At 46.9% G+C, this 15,601-nt stretch overlaps 1 protein-coding gene across 1 annotated transcript in view; it reads right to left on the reverse strand.

Annotated features, from left to right (window-relative positions):
* LOC309547974 (uncharacterized protein) overlaps window positions 1-14,418 on the reverse strand; it is a 64,062-nt gene extending 49,644 nt beyond the window's left edge. The window contains exon 1 of the mRNA XM_082247965.1: window positions 14,352-14,418. The gene's annotated coding sequence lies outside the window, so the exon portion shown is untranslated. The remainder of the gene's footprint in view (window positions 1-14,351) is intronic.
* Between the last annotated feature and the right edge of the window lie 1,183 nt (window positions 14,419-15,601).

Consider the following 15,601-nt stretch of genomic DNA (forward strand, 5'->3'; position numbering starts at 1 on the left):
AATGGGGATGTCCCAAAGCAGTGTAAACATGAGGGGTGGGAAGAACGCAGCCGCGCCCAAGGCAACGCCGTCTCCCCATCAGAGAAAGGAACCTTACCAAAGGAAGGAAACCAGTTGGGCATAAGAACAAAACACTCGCTCAACAGGAGCAAGAAAACCCAGGGAAAAAACAAATATCCCAAAAGGCCAAAGAACCCGTAACAAGGGCTCTAGGGAACTGCCGCACGAAGAACCTTGCGGCCAAAGCAAGCATCAGCCGATGCCTGAACATCTACTCTGTAGAATATCGTGAAAGTGTGTACGGTCGACCAAGTCGCCGCCTTACACACCTGGGCCACAGAGGCCCCATGACGACAGGCCCAAGACGTACTCAGATCTGGTAGAGTGCGCCTTCACAGGTACAGGGGGAACTTTCCCCTTCAAAGCATAGGCCTGATCAATGGTCTGTCTGATCCATTTGGCGATTGTAGAAGCCGACGCCGCCATGCCCTTCCGAGGACCTTCCGGAAGGACAAACAAGGCATCCGACTTGCGAGAAGACTCAGTCGATTTGAGATAGACTCTAATCGCCCGGACAACATCCAAGGAGTGAAGCAACACCTCCGTCGGATGCTTCTGCTTCGCGCAAAGCGAAGGTTTGACAATGTCCTCATTGAGATGAAAGTCCGAAACCCTTTTTGGAAGAAAAGAAGGGTTAGGTCGCAAGACCACCTTGTCCAAATGCACAACCAGATACGGAGACTTGCAGGACAAGGCTGCCAGCCCCGACACTCGACGAGTCGAGTTGATAGCCACCAAAAAGGCGACCTTCTTGGATAACAAAGACAGCGAGATCTCCCTGAACCTTTCAAAAGGAGCACGCTGCAATACTGATAGAACTAGATTCAAGTCCCAAGGGGGAAGAGGGTCCCTCCTAGGAGGGATCAGATGACGTACCCCCTGCACAAAAGTGCTAACCAAAGAATCAGATGCCACAGGCCGTTGAAAAAGAACGGCCAAAGCAGACACCTGACCCTTGATCGTGGCCAGTGCCAGACGCTGGTCAACACCTGTCTGAAGGAAGGGCAACACCCTAGACACCGAATTAGTGTCAGGAGAGAAACCCCTGGATTCGCACCAGGCAAAATACGCCTTCCAAGTACGGTAATAAACCTTCCCCGAGGAAGACTTCCTCGCATTCATTAAGGTGTGAATGACCTCAGGGGAAAGACCCCTGTTCTTCAGGACCTCGGTTTCAACAGCCAGGCCGTCAAGGCCAGCGACTGTAAGCAGGATGGAAGATCGGTCCTTGCGACAGAAGATCTTCTCGAAGAGGCAGACGCCACGGGGCGTCGATTGCCAGATTTACGAGGTCTGCGTCCCAGGACCGGCGAGGCCAGTCCGGTGCCACAAGAATCACCGTGGTCGGTTCCGCGAAGGAACCTGGACAGCAATTGAATCGGTGGGAACGCATACATCAGTTGGTACTGATGCCACGGGGCAACCAACGCGTCCGACGAGTCTGCCCGAGGATCGCACGTCCTTGCCACGAACCGTGGTACTTTGTTGTTCAGACGAGACGCGAACAGGTCTACCTCCGGAAGACCCCACCTCGCGCACAACATCTGGAAGACAGCCGGGTGAAGGGACCATTCTCCCTGGTCCAGGGTTCGACGGCTGAGATAATCCGCCTGCCAAATTTCCACCCCCGGAATGTGACCTGCCGATATTGCCGGGACATGCGTCTCGGCCCAAGACAGAATCGCGGCCACTTCTCGAGCCGCCCGGGCACTCCTGGTGCCCCCTTGGCGATTGATGTAAGCCACCGCCGTGGCATTGTCCGTCTGCACCCGAACCGGGTAGCCGTGAAGATTGTCCGTCCAACGACGAAGACAGAGAAGTATCGCTCGCAGTTCCAGAACATTGATCGGAAGGGAGGATTCCTCCGTCGACCAAACACCCTGGGTGGACAGAACGCCCAGAACACCACCCCAGCCCGACAGGCTGGCGTCCGTGGTGATCACCGTCCACGAAAGGGGACGAAAAGACTTGCCCCCCGATACTGAGAGGGATTGAAGCCACCACAGAAGATCCCTTCTGGTCTGAGAACTCAATGACATCTGGAGATCCAGAGACTGCGGACGCCCGTCCCACTTGGACAATATCTCCGCTTGGAGATCCCGTGTGTGAAACTGGGCGAAGGGAATCGCCTCGAAAGCCGAGACCATCAATCCCAGACACCGCATGCACGTCCGAATGGACGAAGATGGAACGTCCCTGAGGGACCTGACTGCCTCCTGAAGAGCTGCGAGTTTTTCTTCCGGCAGGAAGACCTTCGCCTGGACAGAGTCCAGAATCATACCCAGGTAAGAAATCCGAACCGATGGGCACAATGTCGACTTTGGAAAATTGATCGTCCAACCAAACTCCTGCAGAGTCTGCAACGTGACGGACAGATCCTTCTCCAGACTCTGGCTGGTCGCAGACCGAACCAGAATATCGTCCAGATACCCTAGAACCGAAATGCCCTGGGCCCGCAACAAAGCCAGAACCGGTGCCAGCACTTTGGTGAACACCCTCGGAGCCGAGGCGAGACCAAAAGGCAACGCCACAAATTGGTAATGATCTTCCGCTATGGCGAATCGAAGGTACCTCTGGTGACCCTCGAAAATCGGGATGTGAAGATACGCATCTTGCAAGTCGATGGAAGCCATGAACTCCCCCGGAACCAGGGCAGCCACCACCGACCGCAGGGATTCCATGCGGAACTTGCGCACCCGCACAAAGCGGTTCAGCGCCTTCAAGTCCAGAATCGGACGCACCTTGCCCTCCTTCCTGGGCACGGTGAGCAGATTGGAATAGAACCCCCGAAATCTGTCCCAATGAGGCACCGGGACCACCACTCCCTGAGCCCTCAGGTCCTGCACCGCTAGATGCAGGTCCCGCAAACGCTCCGGGGATAACAGAAGACTTGAGGGAAAAAATCTGCTCTCCGGCCGAGAGAGAAACTCGATCTAGTAGCCAGATCGAACGATTTCCTGTGAATTGGGTGAGGGCGCCCCTTCAGGCCGCACTGTTGTGGGCCGCAGAACCGGATTGGCCGGACTTTTGCTTACCTGCCCACGGCTTCTTGCGGGAGCCTTGACCCTTGGACGGCTTGCCCCAAAAGTGTGACCGAAAGGCACGAAAGGACCCCTGAGGGGGCCGAAAGAAAGCATTCTTTTTTCCCGGAGCCGTCTTAGTCTTGTGGGATTGAGGTAAGAGCGTGCTCTTACCCCCCGTGACCCCTTTAATTAGGGCATCCAGGGATTCGCCAAAAAGGCGAGAACCATCAAAAGGCAGATTGGCCAAGGTCATACGTGAAGATTGATCCACAGACCAACACTTCAACCAAACCAGGCGGCGAGATAACACCACCACACTGTGTACACGTGCAGCCAACGGAACCATATCCAGGTTCGCATCACACAAATACATGACACCCTGGTGGATTTGATCCACCATATCCAAAGTCGCCTGGGGGGCAAAAACAGCCCCCAGGACACGCCTAAGCACCTGCGTCCAGTTCGCGACCGCCTGGGCCGCCATAAGTGAAGCAATAAAGCTTTCAACATAGAACCCATAATAGAATAGGTACGACGGGCAAAGGACTCCATCCTCTTGTCCGTGGCATCCCGGGAAAAACCGGGGTGTCTTCAGCAGGAATCGCAGTGGACTTGTTCAAAACTGCTAACGCCTGGTCCACCGGAGGTGGGACACACCAACGCCCATCAGTAGCGGGCGTAAAAGGATAGCGCAGCTTAAACCTACTTGGTACAGCAAAAGGTTTGCGTATATTACACCATCGTTCTTTCACAGCGCGCTGAAAATCATCAGTGCATGGAAACATCTGCGATGATATGCGCCTTTTCTGCGTCCCATAAGCCGCCAAGGCAGCTGGAGGACATGTTTCCTCCTCCAAACGCAGAGTTTGCTTGATAGAAGCAACCAATTCATCCATGAGTGCAAGCTCTTCAGACGAGCCAGGGGGAGAATTATCAACCCCCTCTACCTCAGCCTCCATTTCTGACCCTATAAGGTCCAGGGAGGAACGAGACCCCGATAAGGAGATCTCTGCCCCAGCAGCCCCAGTACCATCACCCTCTGAAACAGAGGAAATTGAAAACTCTGGGCCTTTTAGAGGATTGAGCAGCCACCAGCATTTGCACCTGAGTCGCAAGGCTAGCCACAATCGCAGCCAAATCCCCCCCGGGGGGGGGGGGAACCGCAGTCCCCTGGCTTCCCACTAAATTGGCAGGAAACTAGTATTCCTGAGAATCCATGCCCTTGTAGTAGCAAAAATAAATGGGTGACTGCCCCTTTAAGAGAGCGCTGCGATCGTAGCCCACTCACACTAAGCATCCCACACAAGGGACCCCCACAGGGACAAGTATACCAGGGCAGGATACAGGGAATAAAGAGAAATGAACCTGGATAGACCGGTGCTGCTGCTGCTGCCTGCGGTGCTCCTGAAGGAAAGGAAGTGCCGGCATACAGGGCGCTCTATGAAAGCCTATGGAGGCTACAAGAAAATGGCCGCCATGCATGTAAAACATGCGGCCGGAGCGATCGCAGCCAAAATGGCGCCGTTTTGGCGCCGAAACCGCCGCTCCCACACCCCATGAGGGAGAAGTAAAACACACCATCTGCCCAAAAAAGGAACATGGCAAACCGCCGCAGCGGCGCTGTAATGTGCCCCAAGCATGAGAAACTCAAGCCCCACAGCACACAGCCGTTCACACAGACAGAAAACTGACACAGAGTGCAGCCAGCCCCCCCTCCTGCAGCCCACAGCATGCAATGTGAGAGATAGGGAAAACGTAATAGTGTGAACACAGGGCAAGGTACACAGTCCCAGACTGACACCCCCCAGACAGACAGGTCCCCACATAAATGCACTTACCTCTCATATGGCGTGGGGGACCCGCACAGGCGAACAAACCGCTGCACATGAGGCAGGGAGAGTCGCATCCAGGACGCATCAGAAGGTGGGTTGAGAAACCGCACAGCGTCCAGTGAGGTAGCCACCTCACCTAGCATCCCTGCACGGAACAGGGATGGGTCGTTCAGATAACTCAGGAGCGATACCTGACTGAACGCTCGATGGCGGGCTGAGAAACCACCGACCCACAGCCTGCTACCAGGGGGGTCAGCCCGAGACGCAGCCCGCATGATCCTCTTCATCAGAAGAACTAACTAACGCTGGTAAAATAACAGCTAACAAGAAAATAAAATCCAAAGAAAGGAAAGAGAGCTGAGACAAGGTGCCCCAGCACAGAAACTTCCAGCTACTCCTGACAGCTAGACAAATGAAACTGAGTTGGATACAGGAAGTGGAGGGTTATGTACTGAGGGGACCACCCCCTGGGGGTGGGATATGTTGAAAGTCTTTGTACTAACATATTCTATTGCCTAGCTACTCCTACGGAATAAAGGACATAACCCCATTGGTGATGAATATGAAGTGGGCGGCGACTGTCGGAGGACGTAAGAGAAAAAGATATATAAAAAAAAGAAAAAATTATTATTTATTTTTTTTACATTTAAAAAATAAATTAATAATAATAACCACACTCCCTGTCCACTTACCTTTAAGCAAAGGTAACTGGACAGAGAGATGAAGCCTTAAAAAAATTCCCTCTCTTCTCCTCTTTGGCATTGAGAACATGCATTACTCCCGGCCACCACAAGAGGGCGCCAGTTCCCCTAGCTTCTCATCTCACAGAAGAAGGCCGAAAAGCCGGGGACTAAATTTTTGGACGCCGAACTCCGTGAACTCGAAGAGGAGGTGGGGGGCGCAAAAGGGACAGGACACATCCTGCAGGGCACCCCAGGCGCCAGGTCGCTAATTCTAGTCGCAAATGCGACCTGGCGCCCGGGATTTGTCGAGGCCTGGAGTAAGGGAAAGTTATAACCCCAGTCAACTGTTTTTGCAATAGAGGAGATTTTTGTTCACTTCCTGTCCCATAGCCAAACAGGAGGTTAGAGGAAATGCCTCTAATGAGGGAATCCCCAGTTGTCACCAGAATTCCTATTCCTGTTCTGGTGTCAAATGAAAATCTGGGATTTTCTTTTACTTTCGATGATAACTTTGAACAGGTCCTCCTCTCCATCTCCATACTATAGACAGAAAGTGATGGTCTTGCAAAAACGGTTTCAGAAAATATGCAGCTGACAGATCTAAATAGTCAACAAGTATCTGCCCTGCTTAAACAAGTTGAGAAAGATTTGTTCTGTGAGTAAACTGCTAACTCTACCACTGCAAAATCTGGTTCAATCCCAACAGAATGAAGATACTGATCTATCCCAATCAGGCCCGTCTACTACTAGTAGTTTCCCTCTTCCAACTTCAGGACAAATGTCCAAAGAATTTCCTGCGGCAGACTCTTCAGATCAGCAGAAGCAGAACCTTCTGGGTTCAGTTTTTCCCTGGTGCAGCCTTATGTTCAGGTAATAAAGCACACCATAGGAAGGGAGGAGCCCCCCTAGAAGACAAAGAGGTATTTTCCTAAAAAGAACCAAAAAAAAAAAAAAAGTAATACTATAGGAAGTAATAATACAATTTCTGTTTTTTTTTTGCTTTCGATTCTCCATGCTCTGTCACTGATGGGAGGACCTCCAGTTTCTGAAACATTGGCCAGAAAAGGACAGACAGAAGTAGGACCATTAGGGTCTATTCCTTTCCCATTATATTTATCTTTCAAACAATCAGCTGGAGTTCTCCTTTCCTGCTTCTCACAGCCTTGTTTAAACAGAGAATGTATCCATAGGCCCTAGATAATGTTCAGTTTAGTAAGGATCAAATTATGATTAGCTACTGATCAATATACTTATTCTCAAGCTGTGACTGAGAAAGTATTACACATAATAGAGCAGAATAGGTCAGACAACTAGTATTTTCAGATCAGTAATAACATCTGTACCCCTATGCCCCAAAATACCTTCTATAGAAGACACAAGCAGTAGAGCACATGTAGCATGGGGAGAGCACTGTAACACGTTGTGCAGACTCCAGAACATACAGATGCCTGCAACCTGAATGTACTGCAGATTCACTCTGTATTGGTACAACCTGTATTCACAACAGAAATGAACACTGTGCACACACGGATAAGTACCACTCATCCAGGGATTAAGATGCATCTCTCATAATATTGGTTTTATGTACTGCTTAACTTAGCAAGTCTGGCTAGGCGTGCAGCTTTGAATAGGACCCCATAGATATAACATTAAAGAGACCATGTCATTAGACCATTTATTTCAACATAAATCTTCCCATAAGATTATATATGAGCATACACTCTACTTTATGCATGTTATTTACCTGTACAAACCTCCTTAGTGTAGACATACAAAGGCCCTGAGACTGCTGCTGGACGTCGCCATCTTAGATGTGATGTTGTGAAGGAATGTAATGAACACTTGTGAATTAAGCAAAATGTCTATTTTTCTGTACATGTACATATCTTTTTTTCTGTCTTCCTTACTCAAAATGGCCGTTACTAGATACCCCCTCTACCAAAATGGAATGTCTGAAGAAAGATGGAGCCTTGGCACAGTGCCTTCAAGAGAAGATAACATTCATAAACTCGAAGGGGACTACCTTATAATGGACATGACTAATCAGAAAGCTGCAAATAATCAGTAGTATGCTAATATTATGCTTATGACAAACTAACATATGACACCGCCTACTAACTATTTAACTCGCTGTTCATTAGAAATAAACAGGAAGTATCATTTACCTGAACAATGTGATCTCCTCGTGCATGCACTACAATTATTTAATTAGACCCAGCAGCGTAAATCTATTTTGAGCCTGATTGAGGTTCGCGAATCATTTACAATGTCAGCAGCTCCAAGAGACTCATTCAAGTGACACTCTATAGTATGGAATGGGTAAGTCGCGCTAATGAATGATGTTGTCAAATATTCGCATAAATGTCAAATCATATAAATCGTGAAAAAGTGTCCACATAGACTGTCCAATGGTCAAATAAATGTCCCAAAACTCAGGAGTTCTTCCAAACTCTTCAACTTGAAGTATAAGCCACCAAATAAGTGATCTCCTAAGTGATACCGGAGCGATGAGGTATAGGACTCGGCTCGAAGAGAAGAGAAGCTGGGAAATGAATCACGTTGACGGGCCAGAGAAGCTTTGCTGGATATGACAGCTTTTTCATGGGAAACCAGTGCTTGGACTGCTTCTACTTGGGGTGTAAATATGGAATGATGGAATACAGAGATATCCAGAGGATCGTTTGAGACTTTTGCTTGTCACCTGTTACAGTCTGGTAAGCGGCAGTGATTTTGGTTTGGATCATCAGACCTCTGAGTGTCTCTTCACATTTCTGCACTTATTTCTTTATGGTATTTGGCACACACAGAAGTCATTTTTTGTGATCGTTTGGCTTGCACAAATCAGACTCTGGTAACAGGCAGTGATTTTGGTGGCGGTTCTCTACCCTCTTGGTGGTTATTGGGCTGTTCTATTCACGCATTACCTGGCCGTTGGCAGTGTGAATTGCACTGGTGTTGTGGCCTTTCCTATCACCTTCATAGTGAAGGTTCACATATTGGGTGTTTGAGAGATTGTCATACAGTGTCACGCTATGGATATGTAATTTCTTTTCACATGCAAACATCATTGGGGAACCACATCAATTTTTGGATTCGAGGCTGCAGACCCACTTCATCTGGTGTTTTGAGGGCCTATTTCCTTTATCTATCTGGTAAGGAGATCACTTATTTGGTGGCTTATACTTCAAGTTGAAGAGTTTGGAAGAACTCCTGAGTTTTGGGACATTTATTTGACCATTGGACAGTCTATGTGGACACTTTTTCACGATTTATATGATTTGACATTTATGCGAATATTTGACAACATCATTCATTAGCGCGACTTACCCATTCCCTACGTTTTTGATTGTTTGTCGCAATTTAAGTCGCTGCTGGAACACATTAGTTAGCGCAGTTATATTCCATACACACTCTATTGTATTCCTCTTCACATTTTCCCCTAGCAGCTACATCATTTATGGAAAGGAAAAACACTGCAAGTAAGCAACTGAATGGGCTTTGACCTCATTTTTTTCAGTTGGTGACTGGCCCTCTTTATATACAACCATGATCCCCATCTTCTTTTGGTCTCTCATATACAGAGGACCACCATAGCTGTTTGAGCAGTGTGTAAACGATGACCATCAGTCAGAACAGAAGATGAATCACTGCACTCCGGGCTGCAGCAACTTGTCTTCTTTATTAACCACTTTAACACTAGCCACTGTGCTGCTACTGCGGCACAGTGGCTCGTTATCGTCTAGCGACGTAGACCTACGTCGCTAGACTCCTCCCCCTGTAGGCGGCACTCGCACACCGCCGGAGGCGCACTCCCGCTGTTTTCAGTCACAGCGGGAGTCGGGCCAGGGGAGGAGCGGCGGCGATCGCTGCTGCTCTGCCCCGATCATCAGGGAATCTAGTTTGGAGATCCGCCCGCCTGTGTAAACAGAGCGGGCGGATCTCCTAAGTGACAGGGAGTGACAGATCGGAGTGTTCAGCATAGCTGAACATCCGATCTGTCCCTAGCTCACCCAGTCACCTCCCCCCACACACGTTAGTAAGCACCAGGCATACATTAACCCCTTCCCTGCCAGTGTATTTTTACAGTAACAGTGCATATTTATAGCACTGATTACTGCAGTAATGTCACTGGTACCCCCAAAAGTGTCAAAAATGTCAGTCAAGGGTCCGATCTGTCAGCCGCAATGTTGCAGTCCCACAAAAAAAAAAAAAAAAAAAAAAAAAAAAAAAAAAAAAAAAAAAAAAAAAAAAATCGCAGATCGCCGCCATTACTCGTTAAAAAAAAAAAAAAAAACACCAAAAATGACATAAATCTTTCCCTTAGTTAGTAAACGCAATAACTTTTGCGCAAACCAATCAAAATACGCTTATTGCGATTTTTTTACCAAACATGGGTAGCAAAAAACAAATTGGCCAAAATTTTTTAAAAAAATTGGTTTTTACATCTTTTTTGGGGGGAATTTCATATAAAAAAAATGTTAAAAATATTGTTGTTTTTTCAAAATAAACTCTCTTTTTTTATAGTGCAAAAAGTAAAAATTGCACAGGTGATCAAACACCACCAAAAGAAAGCTCTGTTTGTGGGGAAAAAAAGGACGTAAATTTCGTTTGGGTACGGCGTCGCATGACCGCGCAATTGTCAGTTAAAGTCGCACAGCGCCGAATCGCAAAAAGTGGCCCAGACGTAAAAAAGCAAAATGCTCTAGTGGTAAAGTGGTTAAAGTATAGCTAAAGCTTATTTGACTGTACTTCTCCAATGGATCACAGAAGTGCAGTTCTGCACTCCTGTGATCGTTTTCAGCTGAAGCCCGCTGTTGGCAGAGCTGGTCCAGGCTGGGGAAAGTTTGTGACCACCTGCTCAGGATCCACCCAGATGCCTGAATCGGCACCTGGCTCAGCCTGTCAGCGGAGCCACCAGCTCCCACCCCCTCCACAGCCCAGGGCTCCAGTGAGCTAACTACTTCAATACTGCACTATAGCCGAAAGATGGCTACAGCGCAGTCGTCCAGTTTTTGGAGGGCGCCCACGGACAACCTCCCAGAACCCCGCCCCTGAGGCGCGCTCTGTGACCACACAGCTGATCACAGATCGAGGTAAAGGGCCAATCACAGCAGCCCTTTACCATGTGTTCAGCTGTGTCCAATCAAAGCTGATCACAGACAAACAGACTTGCCGGATATTGGCAGTCTTTTCCTCACGCACTGTGTCTGTGGGAGGAAAGGAGAGCCAATAACTGGCATGGCTATCAGCACATTGTTTACACTGATCATCAGTGCTCCAATCATCAGCGCCCATCAAAGAAGAAAAAAAAAATTCTTGTTTGCAAAATTTTATAACGGAAACTTAGAAAAAAAATATATATATATATACACACACACACACACACACACACACACACACACACACACACACACATATATATATATATATATATATATATATATATATATATATATATATATATATATATATATATATATATATATATATATATATATATATATATATATATAATTTTTTTACTTTTTTTTTTTTTTGCTAAACAAAACAGCAGTGATTGAATACTACCAAAAGAAGGCTCAGTCTTTAAAAAGCTCTATTTGTGTAATCAAAATGATAAAAAAAAAAAAAAAAAAAGTCACGTGAGTACAGTGCTGCATGACCGCGCAATTGTCATTCAAAGTGCAACAGCACTGAAAGCTGAAAATTGGCCTAGGCAGGAAGGGGGTAAAAGTACCCAGCATTGAAGTAGTTAAAGCGGTATTAACCACTTTAGCCCCAAGCCCATTTTTGACACTTTTTGTTTACAGGTTAAAATCAGTATTTTTTGCTAGAAAACTACTTAGAACCCCCAAACACTATATATATATATATATATATATATATGTATTTTAGCAAAGACTCTGGAGAATAAAATGGCGGTCATTGCAATATTTTTTTGTCACGCGGTATTTGCGCAGCTGTCTTTCAAATGCCATTTTTATGGAAAAATTACGAAAAATCACATTTCACTGCATATAAAAAAAAAAACTAAACAGTAAAGTTAGCCCATTTTTTTTTGTATATTGTGAAAGATGATGTCACGCCGAGTAAATAGATAGATAAATGTTACGGTTTAAAATTGCGCACACACACACACGGAATGACGACAAACTATGGTCAATAAAAATCTCCATAGGCGACGCTTTAAAATGTTTTAACGGTTACCAGTTTAAAGTTAGAGTGTAGCTCTTTTTTTTTAATTATTGCCCACGCTCTGGCGATCGCGGCGATACCTCACATGTGTGGTTTGAACAGCGATTTCACTCGCGGCGCAACTTCCATATACGTTTTTTTTCATGCGTGAGCTCATGGCGACAGGGGCGCTAAAAAAATGTTTTTCCCTATTTATAAATCTGATCCCTTTTATTGCCATCACAAGAAATGGATCCATACAGGAGTCAGGTAAGTGTTGGGGGGGGGGGCGACTAGTACTGGGAGGTTTCTACCGTACTGCAGAGAAGTCATTAATGTAAGAAAACCTTTAGAGTTCAGAACCACTAAGTTCCGCTTTAAGGCTCTGCCCAGTCAGGTGAAAAGGGCTGACACACCAAAAAAAAATGAGAAAATGGGCATTCACCTTTTTTAGCAACACCTTAGCGTGTTTCCGTGTGTCACAGCTGTGTTGGGATGCCATTTAAATGAATGCCCCTGCAGAGCGCTAACACGCACAGTGCATATTACTGCATCACAAAAGTATGAATGGGGCCTAGGAGAGAACTCAGACCTCCTTGTCCTCATTGTGTAAACCAATGTTTCTCAACTCCAGTCCTCAAGTACCCCCAACAGGTCCATGTTTTCAGGCTTTCCCTCAGATGAAATGGCTGTGGTAATTACTAAGGAAGTGAAACTGATCAAATCACCTGTGCAAAATTATGGTGAGCCTGAAAACATGGACCTGTTGGGGGTACTTGAGGACTGGAGTTGAGAAACATTGGTTTACACAATGAGGACAAGGAGGTCCTCATTGAGAAACATTGGTGTAAACTACTGTTCCCATCAGTCCACCATGTAATAGGCACATACAGAGGCAGACATGTTTGAAGACCAGCCTGGGTGACAACCATAGCAGTCTACATGGATACCATAGGGCAGTGAAGGCGAGCCTTTTTGAGCCTGAGTGCCAAAACCTAATTACAAAACCAACTTTGATCACCCTATTCACTCTTGATGGTATCCTCTCAGCACCATCCTCTTGCTCCTTTCTGGCTGGTTCAACTCCAGGGGCTGTTGTGGCTTGGGCTCTCTCTCCCTCCTGGACCACCTCAGCCTCCTCTCACCCTTGCTCTGAGTTCTCCCTTCTCTCTCAGCCCTTTTTTTCCCAGGCTCCAGGCTGTCCCTCTTATTTTCTCAGGGCATGCTGGGGCTGTAGTTTTTCTTTATTTGATTAAAATGGAGCAATAGTCTTGCAGGACTACATGTCCCATGGTGCACTTGTCCTGGCTCTTTATTGGTCTCTGGCTTCAGCCAATGGTAAGGCAGGAGGAATCAGAGTGGACGGCGATCCCTGCACGCACCACTCTGTCCCTGTCCCATGCTGCTTGACAGAAGAAGGGGGCAAGCGGGGAAATAAACGGACAGCCCGCGCTCACTTCTCCCCTTGTCACAGTGCGGGCAGTGGCGGCGGCTCTCGTGTGCCCACAGAGATGGCATGCGTGCCACAGCTGGCACACAGAGCCCCATGTTCGCCACCACTGCCATAGAGAAAGGAACACAGACCAGACAGGAGGGGTGATATTTCCAGTATCACCAGACGGAAAGTAATGCCTCGTACACACGCAACGATTGTTGGCCGTGAATTTTTGGCCAACGTCCGATCGGCCGATTGTCGGCTTGTTAGTATGATGCTTCCGACAACCGACTCCGACTTTTCGGCCGAACAAAATCTGGTGTGCAGGCTATAAAAATTTTGTTGGCCGTCAACACAACGGCTGATTTTCCATCAGTCAGTACAGATTTCGGCAGACAAAAACGTGATGAGCAAGACTGGGCATGCTCAGAGAAGAAAAAACACACGGAAAGTAAACCAGCACATGACATCACTTCTGAAGTTGGTTGTTGTTGGCCGAGAAAATTCGTGTGCTGTCTAGAGCACATTTCAACCAACACAACAACACTGGACAAAAGACGGCCGATCGGTCGGCCGATAATCGTTGCGTGTGTACGAGGCATAAGAAACAAAAACCTGATAAAGAAAAGGAATGCGGCCAACACATCTGAGGACTGGTAAACGGCAATGTTAGACATTTCTGAGAGAATATAATGCTGCTGACAATGTGTTCATGGCTCTGTGCCCTCCAGGTGACAACCACATATGTGGTATGGGTGTCACAGTGACAGGATGTGAAGGAATATTCCTCCTCAGTGGGGTCACACACAGAATACATCTGGTGTCAGGCTTTATCCTCTTGCTATCAGTTCATTGTCCGCAAACAAGTAACCACAGACTAGGGCTGCCATGCCATCCCTTTAAACCAGGACACACATTAATTACACAGGTTCTGTGACTGAGTAAGGTGGTAATTAAACTCACTTAGTGTTTTCTGTGCATTATATCAGCCTCAGAACCTGAGTAATTATTATGTGTCCTGGAATAAAGGGATAAATAAGGTGACAACCCTACCCCAGACCTGTGCGCGAAGGGCAATGCCAGGAGAGAGGCAGCGGTAAGAAGAGACAGTACACAACCGGGGAACTCATACACCATCACACACCTCACCCGTTTAAAAGGACTTCCGGCTCCCAGTTGAATCCTCCCGCGCACCCTCTCCTTCCGCTCCAAGAGATCACTTGATACTATCCAGCCAACCGCTAGCTGATGCCACGCCTACCTCTACAGTGGGCAAATCGTTTTCCTGTTGATAAACCGATGAACAATTTTAGAAGCGAGAGCTGTGATTGGTCGGTAGGGTCGTGAGTTTGAATGGCCTGTTGTATTGTGGGTGCGATAGACTGCCAACGTGGGTGGGAGCGGCCGGTAGTTTTGTGAGTAGCATTGGCTGGAAGAGTTGTGGGTGGGAGCGGCCGGTAGTTTTGTGAGTGGAATTGGCTGGAAGAGTTGTGGGTGGGATCGGCCAGTAGCTTTGTGGGTATGATCTGTCTGTAGTGCCTTGGGTGGGATCGGTCGGTAGTTTTGTTGTTGGGATTGGCTGGCAGTGTTGATGGGCGGGAACAATCTTCCGCCGTGTACTTTGCGGGGTGTAGAGATGATGGGCGGTGCTCTGATCTGGGCGTGCAGTGGCTCCTCCTCTCTCGCTTACACGTTGTCTGTATACAGACTGATTGTCCATGAGTTCTCTGTACAGTTCATATCAGTGTGTTATATTACAGGGTACCAGTTCTTACATGAATTCGTTCCCGTTTTAGTTTATTTCAGCCTGGTGATAGTGGCAGTGAGTTTGTTATTTTTCAACTTTATGTAACAGATCAAGCTGTCTGGAAAAAATGTCAGTTAGAGGTCAGAGAGGAATACAAACTACAATATAGAATCATCACATACTTATAAAATACACACAATCCTATAGAGAGACAATGATTGCTTACCTCCCAACGTTTGAACTTCAGAATGAGGGACATTTAACCACTTAAGCCCCGGGAGTTTTTACCCCCTTCCTGACCAGGGCCTATTTTGAGATTCGGCACTGCGTGAATTTAACGGACAATTGCGCGGTCCTGCGATGCTATACCCAAACAAATTTGAAGTCCTTTTTTCCCCACAAACAGAGCTTTCTTTTGGTGGTATTTGATCACCTGTGCGATTTTTACTTTTTGCGCTATAAACAAAAAAATAGTGTCAATTTTGCAAAAATAACAATATTTTTCACATTTTTTTTATATGAAATTCCCCCAAAAAAAAATGTAAAAATCAAAATTTTTTAACATTTTCGGCCAATTTGTTTTCTGCTACATATTTTTGGTAAAAAAAAAAAAAAATCGCAAAAAGCGTATTTTGATTGGTTTGGGC

Source organism: Pelophylax lessonae, assembly GCF_965119305.1.
Source record: "Pelophylax lessonae genome assembly, chromosome: 2".
In the NCBI taxonomy this organism is placed as follows: domain Eukaryota; kingdom Metazoa; phylum Chordata; class Amphibia; order Anura; family Ranidae; genus Pelophylax; species Pelophylax lessonae.